The sequence below is a fragment of the Triturus cristatus genome, chromosome 10, assembly GCF_964204655.1.
Source record: "Triturus cristatus chromosome 10, aTriCri1.1, whole genome shotgun sequence".
In the NCBI taxonomy this organism is placed as follows: Eukaryota; Metazoa; Chordata; class Amphibia; order Caudata; family Salamandridae; genus Triturus; species Triturus cristatus.
Window position 1 is genome coordinate 744,953,248 of NC_140593.1, and position 17,831 is coordinate 744,971,078.

Here is a 17,831-nt window from a genome sequence, read left to right on the forward strand (position 1 = left end):
ACACCCTTGACGGGATATTCAGTAACAACACAGACATTGCCTACTCCTCACAATTACCCCTCACCTGGACTGACCACTCAGCGGTACTGTTCCACATTAATTTTAAATCACCCACGGTCCCTCCATCCAAACCCTTGGCACCAGTTACGTCCAGGAACTGGAGAAACATCAATATTCCCGAACTAGCGGCTACTCTTGCAACCGCATTAGACTCTTCTGACACCGATCCAGTCACATCTTCCAGTAACTATCTTACTCACCTTAATACTGCAATAAATTATCAGGCACCACTGAAAACAACCTATCCAAACCGTACCTCCCCGTCAGCACCTTGGTTCTCCGAAAACCTGCGCCTGCAGAAACAATTCTGCAGGAATTTAGAAAGAAACTGGCGCAAACATTACAACCCCACTGACCAAATCACATTCAAAAACGCGCTTACTAAATACAAACAGCAGCTAGCCACTGAGAAAAGCAGTTATTATGTTACCCAGATCACCTCAGCAGTAAATTCCACCAGAAAGCTCTTTCAGGTGGTCAACCATCTGGCCAACCCTCCCGCCCCACCTGAAAACACCTCACAAGAACTTTGCAATTCTCTGGCAGACTTTTTTTACCAAGAAAGTCACCTCCATATTCTCTGCATTCACCCCTCAAACCATACCCATGGTAAAGACCTCTGTCTCTACCCCTTCCTCCATCACCCGATCTTTTCCACTTTTCCAGCCTGTCACACTTGAACAAATCTCCCATCTTATTACAACCATCAAATCAGGCTCACCACTAAACCCATGCCCTCCCTCTATCCTTAACCTCATTCCGGAGGCAATCTCACCAGCCTTAGCCAACATATGCAACAACATGTTCCAAACAGGTATCTACCCAGCAGTGTGGAAAAAAGCAATTATCAGACCTCTGTTAAAAAAACCTTCCCTTGACCCCACTGACCCGGCTAGTTACAGACCTATTGCCTGCCTACCCTTCCCAGCTAAAATCTTCGAGAACCTCATGAACCAACAACTATCACACTACATTCACACCCACAACCTTCTGGACGATACACAATTTGGCTTTAGGAAAAGCCATGGAACAGAGACGGCACTCATCAAGACAGCGGATGAGATAAGACACACCATGGACAAGGGAGGAGCGGCAGTCCTGGTGTTGTTGGACTTATCCGCGGCCTTCGACACGGTCGACCATAACATCCTAATCGACCGTGTCGCAGCCATGGGTGTGGTACATAAAGCTAAGGATCTCATCGCCTCATTCCTACACAACCGTTCCCACAATGTCAAACTAGGTTCCTTTCTATCACTTCCCCTTTCCCTTCCCTACGGTGTACTACAGGGTTCCTCGCTAAGTCCGACCCTCTTTAACATCTATGGGTCGGACTTGGCGAGGGTGATTAAGGAACATGGCATCAGCCTCACTACCTATGCTGATGACACTCAGTTAGTCCTTTCAATACACCAGGACGGAGACAGGGTGGCCGCCAATTTCCAAGAAGGAATGTTGGCCATCAGTTCCTGTCTCAAACTGAATTCCAACAAGACTGAGATCATGACCTTTGGTAAACTGGAGCCCTGTTGGTCCCCTCAGTGGAGGCCAAACAATTTAGGCACTCCTCCCACACCTGTCACTAAAGTGAGAAACCTTGGAGTCATCTTTGATGATCGGCTTCTTTTTAACCATCATGCTAATAATGTTGTCTCGGCCTCTTTCTTCACCCTGAGGAAAATTAAAAAGCTCCTACCCTTCATCCCAACCTCAGCTGCAAAGACCCTAATCACCTCCCTGGTATTTTCCAAAACCGACTACTGTAACTCCCTATTCCTCAACGCCCAGGAAAAGTTGCTTAAAAAACCTCAGTTGGTACAGAATGCCGCAGCCAGGCTTCTGCTTAACATCCCTAAACACAATTCTATCTCCCACTCCATTCGCAAACTCCACTGGCTCCCTGTGAGGTGCCGCATTAAGTTCAAGGCCCTCTGCATAGCATACAAGGCCATTAACAACTCTGGTCCTCTGTTCCTGAAACACGCCTTTAGACCTTTAGAAGCATCTAGAACACTTCGTTCTTCATCAGCCCACCTCTTCAACGTGCCACGCACAAAAGAGGTCACTTGGGGTGACAGAATCTTCACAGTTGCCACTGCCAAACTGTGGAACTCACTCCCCCTCAGTATCAAGACATGCCCTACACTGCTTAGCTTCAGAAAACAACTCAAAACGTGGCTGTTTGAACAATAATTGCCTTACCTGTTCAGTTTGATCATCAAAGCGCCGAGACACCCCTGGGTATTTGCGCGCTGTAAAAATCGCAAAAATAAAATAAATAAATAAATAAATACTCTTAGCCAGGAGAGAAATATGTAAAATGGACGGAATATTCTCCTCCTTTGCACGTTGAGTGGCTGACCTCTGTCTTTTTGATGTCAAAGCTAGATCTGAGAAGGATTCAGTCTGAAAGGAAAAAAGCACATTGGGACTTTTTATTAAGATGGTCAAATGCGGAGGTGTGGGAGAACCATTAAGAATTCAGATTTTATATTTATATTTTTTGTCAATAGAAATGGGTCCCATGATTAAACCTCTCGGGAGTTCTCAAGACTTCGTTGGGCATCCCTTGCTCCCTGTATTGCCAACATCAGCAGTCACCAGTAAATACTGGACCAATTTAGAGAGTGACAATGCCAGTTAGTGGGACTGTGCCTTTCCAGCTCGCAGGTGTACCAGCAGGGAGGAGAAACCTGCAATCAGCAAGGTGTGAGGTACAGGCGGCTGGTAAGGTCACGGAGGTCAGAGGTAAACGAGGACTAAAAAACTAAATTGGTTTTTTTAAAGCTTTTTAAAAAAAAGAGAAAGGAGAAGATTAATCCCAAGCGTCCATCATATCCTCAAGGTAAGCCCATGGTTGGTAGGGGAGTTTTAAAAGTAGTTGACGGCAAAGAGGTTTTGAGAGCCGATGTGGGTTGTAGCCCAGACATGTCTGGGCCGCAAGGTGCGGGTAAAATGTTGGGTAAAAACATGGCGATTCAAACAGCAGCTGACGGGGCTCAGCCGGGTATAAAAGAGACCGATGTTGGTAAGCAGGTTTTGGAAACCTTGCCGGCGGTTACAGGTGAGAAGGCAATTAATAGACACATAATTGATGGACGGAATGCAGAACAAATCAAATCAAAACATACACCCCCAGTCAAGAGATCTGGGTTAAATCCATCATTCTTTTGCTCACCATGCCACCCCAGTTTGAACCTGGCCATATGCAAATCAGTCTTGACCCTGTGCCTCATGGGAACAGTCCAGCCCGAACTGCCAAGCCAGGTCCTCCCTGGACCGGAAACAAGTATCCTAGGACCGGTTTCAGGGTTTCACCCCTCTTCAGCCAGGATAGCTTGATTCCAGTGGCACAGTGAGCCCAGGACCCACGTCTGGGCATACCTGGCGCACTTAGCAGACCCCCCAGGATTTCGCGATTTGCAAAAAAATCACGAAATCGGCACTTTTGTAAAAATGCCGCGATTTTTACAAAAGTGCCCGCGAAATCCTGGCATCCTGGCGGCATCCCACCCCCATCCAGCAGCAGACAGCAGACCAACCGCCTCTCTTCCTCTTCTATTGTTCTATTGGGCCAGTGGCTCTTGCCACGGGTCCAATAGACCAATAGAAGGGGGTTGGGGGGGGGTCCTCACAGCAGGCAGTGCTGACGACTCGATGACGACGCGACTCACCTGGTCTGGAGCGGCGCTGCTGGTCTGGATCGTCATTGTATCGTTGTCTGGCTGGTGGTGGATCGTCGGATCATCGTCGTCGTCGTCTCGGGAGGCCCAGAGGCCCAGGTAAGCTGCTGTGAGCTGGGAGGCGTCTCTCGCCCTTAACATTTGCTTCCACAGGCAATAGTGGGAATCCATATCGCCTGAGTTCTTTTCAGCAGCGGTAGAAAAGTGAAGGATCGACCCGTGCTGGCCGCCGCAGCAGAAGGGCTATAGATTGTATATACGTTGCACTCTGATTCAGGGCCGGCTTTAGGGTGCTGGCTTCCTGGGGGCGCCGTCAATGAAAGTTTATTAAGCTTTTGAAGCACCTGCCGCAGCGTTTCTTTCCGCGGGCAATGACCAGGCCTCACATAAATGTCAAGATAACTCCTGTGATTAATTATCTTCCTGGATAGAGATCAGCATTTTGTGTAGTTCAGGGTTTGACTTGGGTGAAGTTAGTGCAGAGGGTTAATGTGCCTGCTGCAAAGAATGTGTACCAAGTAGATTACAGAATGCGTAGGATGTAAACAGATCAGCAGGTTACTGCTTTCAAAAGAGACATCCTTTTGTTACTTGCAATTTATAACTTAAAGTCCTAATATAGAACAGCGAGCTATTACCTTTCATCCCAGAACTGCATACACACCGCAAAGTATACATTAATAGAACATTGATTAATGTTGCAAAAAGAGTTAATTTGGCTATTATTAAAGAAAACTCCCAACTCTGCTGTTTCTTTTTCGACTCTGCGTTTGTGCTTCTCCGCACCAAGCACTCTTAAACTATACTGCCTACGAGTATGGATGACATGTGACTCCTACACTTTTAGTCCTTTGGCTTATGTAACATTTCCTATACACTGATTTACACACGTATGATTGATTGTCTCTGTGTGATGTAAAGTGCTCGGACACCCTACACTGGTATGAGTGGCGCTATATAACTAATTCAATGCATCTGAGAGAGTGTGGTTATGGTGACTTGGTCAAAGGGTGCTAGTGAAATAATCTTACACATTTTATGATTTTATAATATATAATTCCACTTATATCTCTCTTTTTTTTTCATTTTTATCCCTTATGCCCACACAGGGAGGGCAGGTAGGATAATGTTAGCCTCGGTGTCTTAAATAGAATTCAGATTCTCATGGCACTTTATTTGGAAAATCGCCATTTCATTACAAGACGGAGATTATCATGCATGCTGGTAGCCCCGCATTCTTTTAGAGCATAATTTAACAATGGAATTGGGCCCTTCAGCAGATGGTTCGTTGTCTCTTTCTACAGGTTTACGCATCCACAGATTGTAGGCTATCGCAAAATAACTATTCACTAACTTCCTAAAACGCTGCACGAAAATGTAACCTTGACTTAAATTTTCAACTTTCTCCTATTTAATTTATTTTGAATGGCTCTCTCCTTCCCTTCTACATGCCTCCTGTGTATAAAGTCTCTACATTGTAAATAAACCAAATATACATAGCTTCATGGTGTTAAATAACTCAAAAAACAAAGAGCTGTGTTTGTTGTAGGATAAACTGCCAAATAAAACGCCGCTAAATTGCCGCTAAATTCCCATATTTGTGCCGCTAAATTTCCATATTTGTGCCGCTAAATTTGCTAATCCATGCCGCTATATCCTGGGGGGTCTGACTTAGGGCGAGAAAGCAAAGGACACACAATTGATGGACAGAATGCAGAACAAATCAAAACATTCACCCCCAGTCAAGACATCTGGGTTAAATCCATCATTCTTTTGCTCACCATGCCACCCCAGTGTGAACCTGGCCATAAACAAATCAGTCTTGACCCTGTGCCTCATGGAAACAGTCCAGCCTGAACTGCCAAGCCAGGTCCTCCCTGGGCCGGAAACAAGCATCCTAGGACGGGTTTCAGGGTTTCACCCCTTTTCAGCCAGGATAGCTTGATTCCAGTGGCACAGTGAGCCCAGGACCCACGTCAGGGCATACCTGGCGCACTTAGGGCGAGAAAGCAAAAGACACACAATTGATAGACGGAATGCAGAACAAATCAAAACATTTACCCCCAGTGTAGGAAGGTGGAATGTGACTATATGGTTGCCCCCAACATTTTGCTTGGTATTCGAGTGGTTTTTGACTAGTCTGGCTGGGATCCTGCTATCCAGGACCCCAGCCTATCTGCTTTTTCCCTAAAACTAATGTGAGTACCCTAGGTACAAACCAATTGGATACGGAGGATGCCCTGACAGTCCCTTGTAGATGGTACCTTAGGTACCCAGGGCATGGGTCCCTCAGTAGGCCTACCAGGGCTGCAGCACTTATTGTGCCACCCTGGGACAGCCATACAAAATGACACCACCAGACCACTACTGTAGTCTGGGTGAGGTGGTGCTAGCACCCCTTACAGGGATATAGGTACCCTATATCCCACCCCATTACAACACATGTACTCTCATAGGTCACCCCTATGGCAGGCCTTGGTAATCCTACAAGGCAGGGTGCTGAGGTATGTGTGAGGGGGGACCCCTACCTGAGTAGGGCCCCTCTGCAACCTTCGTAAAACCATTGCTGGGTTGTTTGTAGTGTAGCCATACCATATACTCTTAACTGCATTATAAGTCTATCGCGATAACGCAAGAATGGCTACATAGAACCATATCGTGTTTGGTGTCAAACATGTAGGAATCATACCCCCAGTCCAGCCATGGGCATGAGGGCATGATTCCCCCCTGCTAGAGGGGCGATATGGGAAAAGCGGCAGAATTTAGACACCAATTTAAAAGTGCACATGTAGTACAAAATGGATGCTACCAGCCACCCACACGACTCTGGCTGCCTGTTGCTGGGGAAAATCCCAGCCTCGGCAGCTGGACAGTAGGGCTCCTGTGGCAGGGAGGTGCCAGCACCTCCCCAGACAGGATATGTGGATTGGAACTGGGTGGGTGCACCAAATGTCCTTTCAGAGTTGCACTTAGGCAGCTACAGCGCCTGCATTCTGCATACACCGCTTGGAACCGGTTCAGGGGCATCCTGCCCCTCGCCCAGGCGGGAAACGCACAAAGGGGAGAGGGTGTAGCCACCCTTTCCCGCCTCACCACTCATTGGTGGACACTACTCTGGACACTCCCCTAATCTTGGGGATAAAGGTGAATAACGTGGCCCCAGAGCCTCAGATTAATCTTGGACTTCACAGACTTGACCTTCGACGAGCTGCTGCCCAGCTGACTGAAGAAATCTCCCTTGGGTTAAAGGAGTTACCCCCCGGCTTGGCAGGCACCTGAAACACTGCAAGTGACCCGGTTGGAACTTCGCTGCTCCTGTGGACTTCGTCGACTTCCAGCGCCCTTGAGGTGGGTTTCCTGAGCATCCCAGAGGCCAGTGAGTGTGCTCAACAAGTTTGAGCACTGTGTACCGCGTGGGTGCCGAGATCTCCAATACCCCAGGACACCGGCCACCTCTTGCATAGCACACGACCCTGACCAGTGGGGAAGTTGTGCTTTGGCTCATTATCGAGCCAACCACTCTACAGCAATTGTGCCAAAGACCAGCGCCCTAGCCCCCTCCGGTGGCCCGTGGGTGCCCTTTTACGCACGCCAAATTGCCGCCTCCCGCGGTCCCTTGTCTCTCGACTTGTGGGCCCTAGCGGAGGTCAATCTCGACATTTAAGAGTTCCCCTGGTTGCTCCAGGCCTGCTCTACAGTCTCTCCAAAGGAGACCTCTCACAGACCGCGTGGGTCTGCACCAGTAGCTGATTTGTTCATCTTGCGTGGGTTGCGGTTGCCAAGGCTTAGTGGATCGAATCCGGACATTAACACCGCAGCGACCCTCATCCGACGTGGGACAGTCGCCCTCTAGAAGCTGGCCTTCCTTGAAGCCTCCCGGAGCCCGTGGCTGCAGATCCAAGCTACCCTTCTTTCCACTTGAAGCACCCGACATTGAAGGGCTCTTTCCTTTGAGCTCCCTGGTCACTTTGCCGTGACCCAGACTCTGTCCCCTCTGCTTTCAGGTTCTTCTCTACATCTTCAATCTTCACGGCATCATCAACGCTTTTGGCTAGCAGCAGTTTTGTACATTTTCCCATTGAAAATCAGCCCGCGACCCGACATCGAAAACGACCTATGCACCCGGCTTCCCTGGGGCAGGTAACTGTGGTACATGGTACTCTCGTGGTAGTGGGCTCCTCAAAAGCTTAACTCTAAGTTTTCACCTTTGTACTCCTGCTAGAAGTGTCTTTAATCTGTTTAAATTCAACCGCGACATTCTCCATAGGATATAATGGAGATCCCGATAGCAGCTATTTCCACTGCACGCGCCTCCAGTGGGTGCCCTTCCTCATAACCTGGGGTGGATTCTAAAGGGGCCAGCGATCCTAAATGCCCTAGGCATTGTCTGTAGAATTGTCGTGGTCCTTATACCACTTTTTTAGTATATGGTTTGGTCCCCCCCTGGGGCCCAATGTTAACAGTGCTATTTATTGTATCTATCAATGCTTGTTTGAATTGTAACTTTGCCTTAGCCTCATAAAGAGACTGTGGGATTCTGTCTAGAATAAATACATATATTTTATATAAATACCTGTGTGGAATACTCTTTCATTTGGTCATAGAAGAGGTTATCTATTGTAAAACAATAAGCTTAACACTCCTTCAAGACTTAGCCTGAAGGCTGCTCTCCACAGCTACCACTAGGATAGCTTTCTTTAAAGGTTGTCTTTTAAACCCATCACCATAAGAGTCGAATTGGACTGGTACAAGGTGGCCACTATAACTAGTGACCAGCATATGCCAGGCCAACTTTTCACACCCAGTCAAGAGATCTGGGTAAATCCATCATTCTTTTGCTCTTTTTAAGGCACTTAATGACAGTGGGTGTTTCTGGGGGGGTAGTGAAAAAATAAAGTTACCATTCATTGGGATTTCGATGCCTTTTGGGAGCACATATTACACAACAGATGAAAGACAGGATTTGCAAAGGTGAATTTGTTGAGGTCTTTAAATTATTACATAGAGAAGTGCAAGCAAAAGAAGAGTCCAAAGAGGAAAAATGGGAGTTGGTGCAGAGGCCGAGGTCGCAGACTACAATTGAATGAAAGAATTGTGGGACCCTTTAATTATTGGCCTTTCCCTCATTTGACTCTCTCTCCTTTGGGTGTGGTTCCAAAGAAACAGCTGGGGGCGAGTTTTATTTAATCCACCATTTATCTTGGCCCATGGGTGAATCAGATGATGACTTCATAGCTTCTAAAGATCAAGTTATGCATTACGCCTCAGTGAATGAAGCCATTGTTTTGGTACAGTCATGTAGATTGGAGGATGAAATGGTGAAATTAGATATCCCGTCTGCTTTTTTTTTGCTACCAGTGCATCCTGATGACTTTTCTTTGTTGGGTTTAAAATGTGATCATTCTATTTACATGGATAGGATGTTTGAGAAGTTGAGTACTTTTTTACAATGTTTTGTACAGGAGTGTTTTGAGTCAGGCCACACACTATTTTGACAATTTTTTTAATGGTGGGCAGAGGTAGTTCTGGTGGTTGTTTGTTTGAAAACGTTGCAGCTTTTCCAAGCGTCAAAGTAGGAGTTGAGGGTTCTTTAGCTCCAGAAAAGATGGCAGGTCTAAGTATGTGTACTACCATTTTGGGTATTGATTTGGATTCTCAGTTGATGAAAGTACAATTGCCTGCGGAGAAAAGTCCAGTGCCTTTTGGGCATTTGAACTTTGCATGCCGAGTGGTGAAGTTGGAACAGTCTTGTGCAAGAAGACTTGATTTCACTGTGAGAGGTGCAATTTTGCCCCATCATAGGGTTTGGCTGCGAGGAAACACTTGGACTGATTTGAAGATGTGGATTTCATTCTTAAAGGAATTCAATGGTGTCACCATGTGGTCTGCGAATGAGGATTGGCTGTGGCAGATGCAGGCATTCTCTAATGCATCAGGTGAGTTGTCTTGGCTTGTTTTGGGCAGCAGAAGAGTGGCCCACGGCTTGGTTGGCGGCAAAACATGACATTGCTTTTTTGGAATTCTTTACTTTGTTGGTGGCGCTGGCCAACAGAAGGGTGATTTGTCACGTTGATAACCAGACAGCTGTTAATTTGGTGAATTCTCAGACAGCTCAGGATGAGAAAGTGTTGAAGCTGTCGAGAATTTTCCTCTTGGGTTAGCTAAAGTATAAAGCAAGATACGTCTTGGGGGTGTAAAATTATACAACTGGTGCGCTATCTTGTTCATAGTGGCAGGGATTCTGTGGGCTTGCACCAGGAGCGGACGAATTAAAGACAGTGATGCCGCTGGATCTATGATTGCTGGAAGAATGAGGATGTTGCAATGATTCTGAAATTTCTCTGTCCATCCGCAGGGGTTATACACAGGATTGGTTCGAATTTGTACAATCTGGTGCCAACAGGACAGGGGAATGCTCTTTGGTTTTGTGGCAAAAGAGAGATGATGAGGTACATTTTATAATGGGACAGATTGATGCAGGTCTTTCAGCAGTGACTATCTCTGGTAAGATAACTGGCATTTCCTTATGCAGTAAGTTTTTCTGGGGATACGACTCTATGGAAGGGGAGGTTTGTAGAAGAATTGTGACTGGTTAGGGCGAGGGAAGGGGGTGCGCATTTGGGCAGACGTAGGCCAATTTACAGTAAGTTACTTGTGAAGGAGATTTTGGAGAGAAGCAAGGAAGCAAGAATCAAGGGGCAATTGAAATTCAGAGGAAGAAAGTAAACAGGGAGAAAAGAGGTTTTTGATGGTCTTCGGTTATCTCTGTTTTCCAGCATGCTGACAGTGCAGGACGTTTCCCTTTTTTTAGGCAGGATTGTGTAAATTTATATTTATTAGGGGATGAGTTTTACATCAGAGTTGTGTTTGAATATCGCTCACATTTTGGGTTAGAAACTGTGGTATTGAGTTTCAAGGCAGGTACTACTGGGTTTTTTGGTGGGGCAGGAAAACACCTTTGGGTTTTCTTGGTTAGTGGCTAGTAGGCATTTGTTGGATGGGAAGGGTCGGAAAGGCAGAACAATGAAAGGTCAGGGATATTGATCAAGGACAAAAAGGGATGGAGGGACAAGAGGAGCAACGGAACGTGAAGGGCATGGCAGAGGGGTACAGGATTTGGGGTGGGAAAAGTCAAAGCTTGGGGTAAGATTTCTTAGAGGGGTGGGGTTGCGTGTTAGGTTTGTTATAATGTATTAGTAAGGTTGGTTAGTTTTGTAAGGGTTTTTCCAGATCTGTTCAATTAAAGCGGCATTTTACCCCTTCTACGTGTTGTTGTTTGTTCACCGCCTCGCCTGATGGGGTCTGCAAACTCGAGAAAGAGAGAGCATGCCACCCCAAGAAACTGAGCGGATGTTGAGGCGCGTCATCCATCAGAATGGGCCCATACCGTCGCTGTGTATGTCACACATTATGACCCCGTACGGGGCAGCTGTTTGGACGTACACTTACCAGAAATCAAGGAACTCATTCATCGAATTACGCATTAGTGCATTGATGTACCTACCAACCACACTTGTTGTTATATATGGCATGGTTATGTCAGCTGTAACATTATAGCGGCCACTTCCCCTCAGGGCTATTACAAGGTAGTGCTCTCTTGTTAAACTTGCCTAGTTCAGGATTTAGCTGGACAGTTGTGAGTATCAGTTTAGGCAGTGCTTTAAATGGGCCGGTACTGTCCAGTACGGAGTACCGGCACTTTTATTTTGAGAGGGAGTACCGGCACTTCTCAAGAGAAATATAATACTTTTAATTGGAGAGTACTGACACTTCTATTTTTCTACTTCACGCACAGAGTGTATGATACGGTATTTGAAACTCCGTCAGACTCACGCATCCAACCTCTGTTTAAAAAAGACGTACATATTTCCTGGAGTTGTCAGCAAGTCAATCAAGTTGTCCTCCATCATGAGAACAGCTCAAAAACACATCTCTCGCTCCACTGTAATTAATAAAGTCCAACGCCTATCAAATGCACTGGATTCCTCTGTACCCTTTTCAAACATTAACACATCGTTTGTGCGCACTGGAAACAATAACCACCTATCACTAGATTGTGAGAATCTGAAGCAACCTCAGACTAAGACGAAGTACAATACAAAACAGTGATTAATAAATGCAATAATAGCTCCCCACGCCACCCCCAAAATTTCCTCAGGATGGTGCCATTCGCTAGAGCCTTAGCAAGCCCGCTTCTTCTTTAACAAGCCACTTCCGTTGAGAATTAGAGATCATGATAATTGAGCATGTCCGCCAAAGTCTCCACGTTCACGTTCTGAACATCTGATAGTGATAGGAACATATCCCCAGTAAAAACCAATTTACCAGGGCACTCAGGATCAGCCCCTCTCACCTGTGCATAGGCTCACGGCTGCTCCTCCTTCCTGCCTCTTAGTGCTCCTCAGGCGGCAGGGGTCCGGGTGCTGTGCGTGGGGGCTTCAGGCTCGTATTCCGGGACCCGGATTCTCGCAATGGCTGATGCTCCGGTATAGTGGGGGTTGGGGGGTGGGGGTAATAATGTCCACTGACAAAACTGTGGAAATAGCGGGTCAAGCTTCCGGAGGTTGCAGTGCGACAAGAACCACTGGAAGGGTTGGGGAGAGGATGTGGTCTCACGGCTAGAGTGTCGACTTTGGAGCTGGGAAACCAAGGATCGAGACTACGGGTCGACTCCACATCCTGTGATTCAGGGCAAATCACTTTATCTCCCCGTACATACCAAAAATAAATTGAATGTGTCCTTGAGTAACATAACTGGTGCTCATGTAAAGCGCTCCAATAGTCGCGGCGCTAAAAAAATAAACTACAAAAAAAGGGACAGCGACACTGTCACAGATGAGAACAAGCCACAGAACCAGAGTGCTAAGCATACCGAGAAGACAGAAAAGGCGACAATAAGTCCCCTTTTCCATAAGCAGAAGCCTGCTCCCGGAGCCTGATGGTAGGTGTAGTCACGCATTAAGGACCGCTCCGCCAATCCAGGAACAGCGCTGTCGGTCGGCTTGGAATGCTGGGAAGGCTAGCCCGTGATGGATGGCCATGCTATGGATTACTATTTTTAGTCCACCCACAATGGCTAATGTTAGCTGTAACCAGCGCGCACTGGGATATGTCACCCTGTAGACGTATTGTGTATTTGTGGTTCTTCGGGCGATGTTATTATACGTCTCACCTAAAGTGTCATTTTTTTGAAAAGTAAACACAGTGAGAACGGACATAGAAGTAGGACTACACGTAGGCAACGATTTAAATCGTTTAACTAAAATCAGGGCTCTAAATTAGATGATAAAAGTAGCACGGGACGCAGAGGGATCTCTAAAAACGGCGTGGGCGAAGTAATTAAGGGCGTGGCTTAAAAGACAAAAAACGATTGCTTAATCTTCACATGCCTAAATAAACAAGCATTTGCAATGCAATAGGTCTCGCATTTGCAATTGTTTGAGCTATTGGCATTGTAAATGACAGTGCCTTTTATTTAGGTTTTGAAAGCCTGCAAGCGGTGCCTAAACACACACTTTGTACTTATAATCATTGCTTACGAGAAGTAAGGCTGGCAGTAGAAGAGGCGCAGTTACTGCCCGCCTTGCTTCTCGTAAGCAACAACTATAAGTACAAAGTGTTTAGGCACCGCTTGCAGGTTTTCAAAACATAAATAAAAGGCACTGTCATTTACAATGCCAATAGCTCAAACTCTCTCATATGCGAGACCTATTGCATTGCAAATGCTTGTTTCATTACATGTTTCATGGTAAAGGAGAAGCCAGTGGGACATGCTTTAATGAAATAAACTGCATTTTGGCCATGCAATGCAAGTAAGCAACTTTTGCAAATGCCTGTGTATATTACTTACGTTGGAACATTAGAGCCAGATATTTGCCTTGTGAATACAAATAAGTAGAAGGCAGGACAAAAGAATAGGCAAGTAGGTTTATTGGCACCTCATCCATCAACCGCTCTTCTCCAACTCCCACTTCCAGAACCCCACGATAGCCCTTCTGATTCCACATTGGAATCCATGCCACATTCTGACCTTAGGCCAGTTAGCTCCACTGTACATTGCCACACATCTTCCCCCTCAACAATAATAATAACAGAATTGCAAATAATCATAAAACAAGAAAATCATCATACAGCATCAGGACAAAGAAACATAAGCTGCCCTGTAACATACTACTAAAATGAACAGAAAGGCATCACAGTAAAATAAACATGTGACATGGCGAAGCACAAATGAACCCCACACACTCTAGCATGACCAACCTATAACCTAACATAGTCCTTCATGTAAACAGGAAGTCTGCGCACCCTTTGACTTCTTTCCCGGATGCCCCTCAAGACCCCAGACTGATTAGAACCAGAGGACAAGAGACCAGAGGACCCAGAACCAGAGACTAACCTGTTGCTATCCGCCTGACCAACAGAAGCAACAGGGTTGACCACTACCACGCGACTCTTGTTCCAAATCCTCCCATCACTTGTTTTTACAGCGTTATTAAACACTTTAATCACAGATCTTACATTGGTAAATTTTGACCAAGGTTGACATCCCACAGGAGCTCTTATCTTAACCATATCTCCAACCTTCACCACCTGAAATTGGGCACCTTTCTTACCATCAACATAAAGTTTCCTCAAAGCCTGCTTCTCTATCTCTCTATCCCTCCACCTCCCTACCTGATTATCAACAAAACCCTTGTTTAACTTCATCCAACCAGGACACAACAAAGTATTAGGTATCCTTCCTTTAAATAATTCAAAAGGAGCCCTCCCGGTAGTTGAATGAGGAGACACTCGGTAAGCCAAAATTCTGTCTTGAAGTGATTCCTTCCAATTCAACCCACTGGCTCTTGCCAACTGAATACTCTCCTTAAGAGTCTTGTTGACCCTTTCTATTGCACCATTAGCTTCAGGATGATATATGGCACACCTTTTATGTTGAATACCACATCTCACCATAAAATCCTTGAACTCACTAGAGGTAAATTGTGGTCCGTTGTCCGAAAGAATGCTGTTAGGAAAACCCTCTCTCTTGAAAATTTCCTGCAAGAACCTGATGACACACATCGTAGACACATCCCTAACAGCACCTACCTCTATCCACCTTGAGTATAAATCCAGAACCACTATTAAATATGGAGTATCACATACCCCATGCAAAGGACCAACAATGTCAATCGAAACCTCATCCCAAGGATGATCGGGTAACTTCCTGCACACCATTGGAGTTTGTTTAGTCTTCAAAATCTTGTCACTAGCACAGCATTCAGGACACTCTCGAACCAACCTCTCTATCTCCATATCCATGCCAGGCCACCAAAACTGCAACCTCAGCAGTTCCTTGGTCTTGACAATCCCAAGATGACCAATATGAGCAAAATTGAGCAACTTCTCTCTAATACCCACCGGAGGAACCAACCTCGTGCCCCTTGAAAGTATGCCGTCCACCACAGAAAGCTCATCAGAAACTAATCTCCAGGGTTTCTCCAACTGTTTACCTTCCCCCAACATCACCATCACTCTTGTAATTTCATCATCCTTATTGATTTCTGAAATCCAATCCTCTTGGGTAACAGTACCATCTGTGATTTCACACACATTAACCACCTCATTATCATCCTCACCATCCTCCTCATTGCTTTCTTTGAGATCAACCAACCTAGAAAGACAGTCCGCAGATCTATTTACCACACCCGGAATGTAATCAACCTCAAAATTAAATTCCTGTAAAGAAATGATCCATTTCCTTATTCTAGAAGAAATGGAGTCAAGACCTTTCTTAGAAAACACCTCCTTCAAGGGCTTATGGTCCGACAAAACACTAACCTTCACACCCCACACCAGATTTTTAAACTTCCTTAAAGCCCAAAATATGGCTAAAGACTCCTTCTCTATAACCGAATAACCCCTTTCAGACCCTCTTAGACACCTTGAAGCACAAGCGATCAAACAATCCACTCCATTCTTCTTCTGAAGCAGCACCGCCCCCAATCCTTTTTCACTAGCATCTGTCATGATAACCGTCGGATCGCTAGGCACAAACGCATGAAGGGCTGGCGCTTTACTCAACTCCTTTTTGATCAAGACAAACTCCTCCTCACACTCACTTGACCACAAAAACACTGCATTTTTTACAGTCAATTTCCTCAAACAATGAGTTTTACTTGCATAGCCAGGGATAAATTTACTGTAAAACTCTACCATACCAAGAAAAGAAAGCAATTCTTCCTTGTTGACCGGTACCGAAACATTCATGATGGATTCCACCAATTCCTTCTTGGGAAAAACCCCATGTCCAGTTATACAATGTCCAAGATAATTTACCTCCTGCAACCCAAATTTACACTTATCCTTCCTAAGAGTAAGACCCGCTTCCCTTAAACGTTGCAGGACGGCAAAAACCCGACTATCATGCTCTTGTAAGGTGTTCCCAAAAATCAAAAGATCATCTTGATAGCATTTAACTCCAACAAGGCCCCTGAGAATGTGCGACATTATTCGTTGAAACACAGAAGCCGCCGAGACAAGCCCGAACGGCATTCTACAAAATTTAAAAGTACCCATGGGGGTAACAAAAGCAGTGAGATCCTGGGAGAAGTCATCTAACTCAACTTGATGATAAGCTGAGGCCAAATCAAGAGTTGAAAAGTATTTCGCACCACCCAACGTACCAACCATCTCATCGATGTTCGGTAAGGGAAACTTATCTACTATGACCTCTTTGTTCAAAGCCCTCAAGTCAATGCAAAGGCGAATTTCGCCAGTAGCCTTCTTGGCCACGACTATCGGAGCCAACCATTCTGTAGCTTCAACTGGTACAATTATGCCTGCCTTCATCAATTTATCTATCTCTTTCTGAACGCCAGCTTGTTCATTCAACGGAATTCTCCTTACTCTAGCCACAACAGGTACCGCTCCTACTCTTACTTTAATGTGATGTTTATATCCCTTAAGACACCCCAAGGTATCCTTAAATATGTCAGCAAACTGTTCTACAAACCTGAGGGACGTGTCCCCAACCGCTTGTACTTGAACCTGTGGAGAGGCATTGGGATTTAACCACACCCCCAATAAACGTTGATGAGGCCAACCCATAAGGGAATCACCCTGCTTAGCAACATATATCTTCCCCGCAATCATCTTCCCACAAAGTTCAATGGTGGCCACAAAATATCCAGACATTTTTATAGGTAAGCCTCCATAACCCATGGGAGAAAGATCACTCTTAAAATATTTCACTCTGTTGACAAAATGTTGCATAAAAACATCCTCTCCAATTATTGTCAGGTGAGAACAGGAATCAAACTTAAAATTAAGGGGTACCCCTTCTATATCCACCACATGAGATGGATGATCACTTTTGCTTGCATCAACTTGAAATGTGACCACCTTTACTTCAGGCTGGTGCTTGGCAGTCATACTGTTATCTTTATTGCCTTTACCCTTGCAACATTTAGCGAAATGTCCTTTCCGACCACACATGTTGCAGATAGCTCTCAGTCCAGGACAATATGGTGAATTAGCAAAATGCCCAAAACGTCCACACCTAAAACACACAGGTTTTCCTCCAACAGGAAAACTGGTTACATTGCTAGGCATAGACATACTAGCATCTTTTCCCTTAATCTCCCTCTTTTGTACCTGGCATACCACTTCTTCTACTTTATTTTCAACCACTGTACTTTTACTCTTTTCTTCAATTTTAGCCTTTTCTTCATTCAACTCATCAACACACTTCCTCATATGCTCTACTTGCTTGGCAATAGTAATCACTTCTTCGAGCGGAGGTTCATCTTTCAACCAGAGTTCTTTCCTGATATCATCATGCGCACACCTCAACACAAACTGATCTCTAATCCTCTCCTCCACAGCAGGACCAAATTTGCATGAGGAAGCACAGAGCCGAAACATACTCTTCCACCGACTCCTCTTTTTTCTGTCCCCTTAGACCAAAGTGGTACCTTTCCATTATCGTGCTCAGCCTTGGTAGGTAATGACGGTCCAATTGTTCAATACATATTTCATATTCATTGAGGTTCCTTTGTTCAGAAGCACTTAACTCAGGTAAATGTTCTAACACCTCTTGACCTT

At 45.4% G+C, this 17,831-nt stretch overlaps 1 protein-coding gene across 1 annotated transcript in view; it reads right to left on the reverse strand.

Annotated features, from left to right (window-relative positions):
• Positions 1–12,707, reverse strand: part of LOC146789941 (uncharacterized) — a 104,406-nt gene extending 91,699 nt beyond the window's left edge. The window contains exon 1 of the mRNA XM_085628242.1: positions 12,097–12,707. The gene's annotated coding sequence lies outside the window, so the exon portion shown is untranslated. The remainder of the gene's footprint in view (positions 1–12,096) is intronic.
• Positions 12,708–17,831: the final 5,124 nt, after the last annotated feature.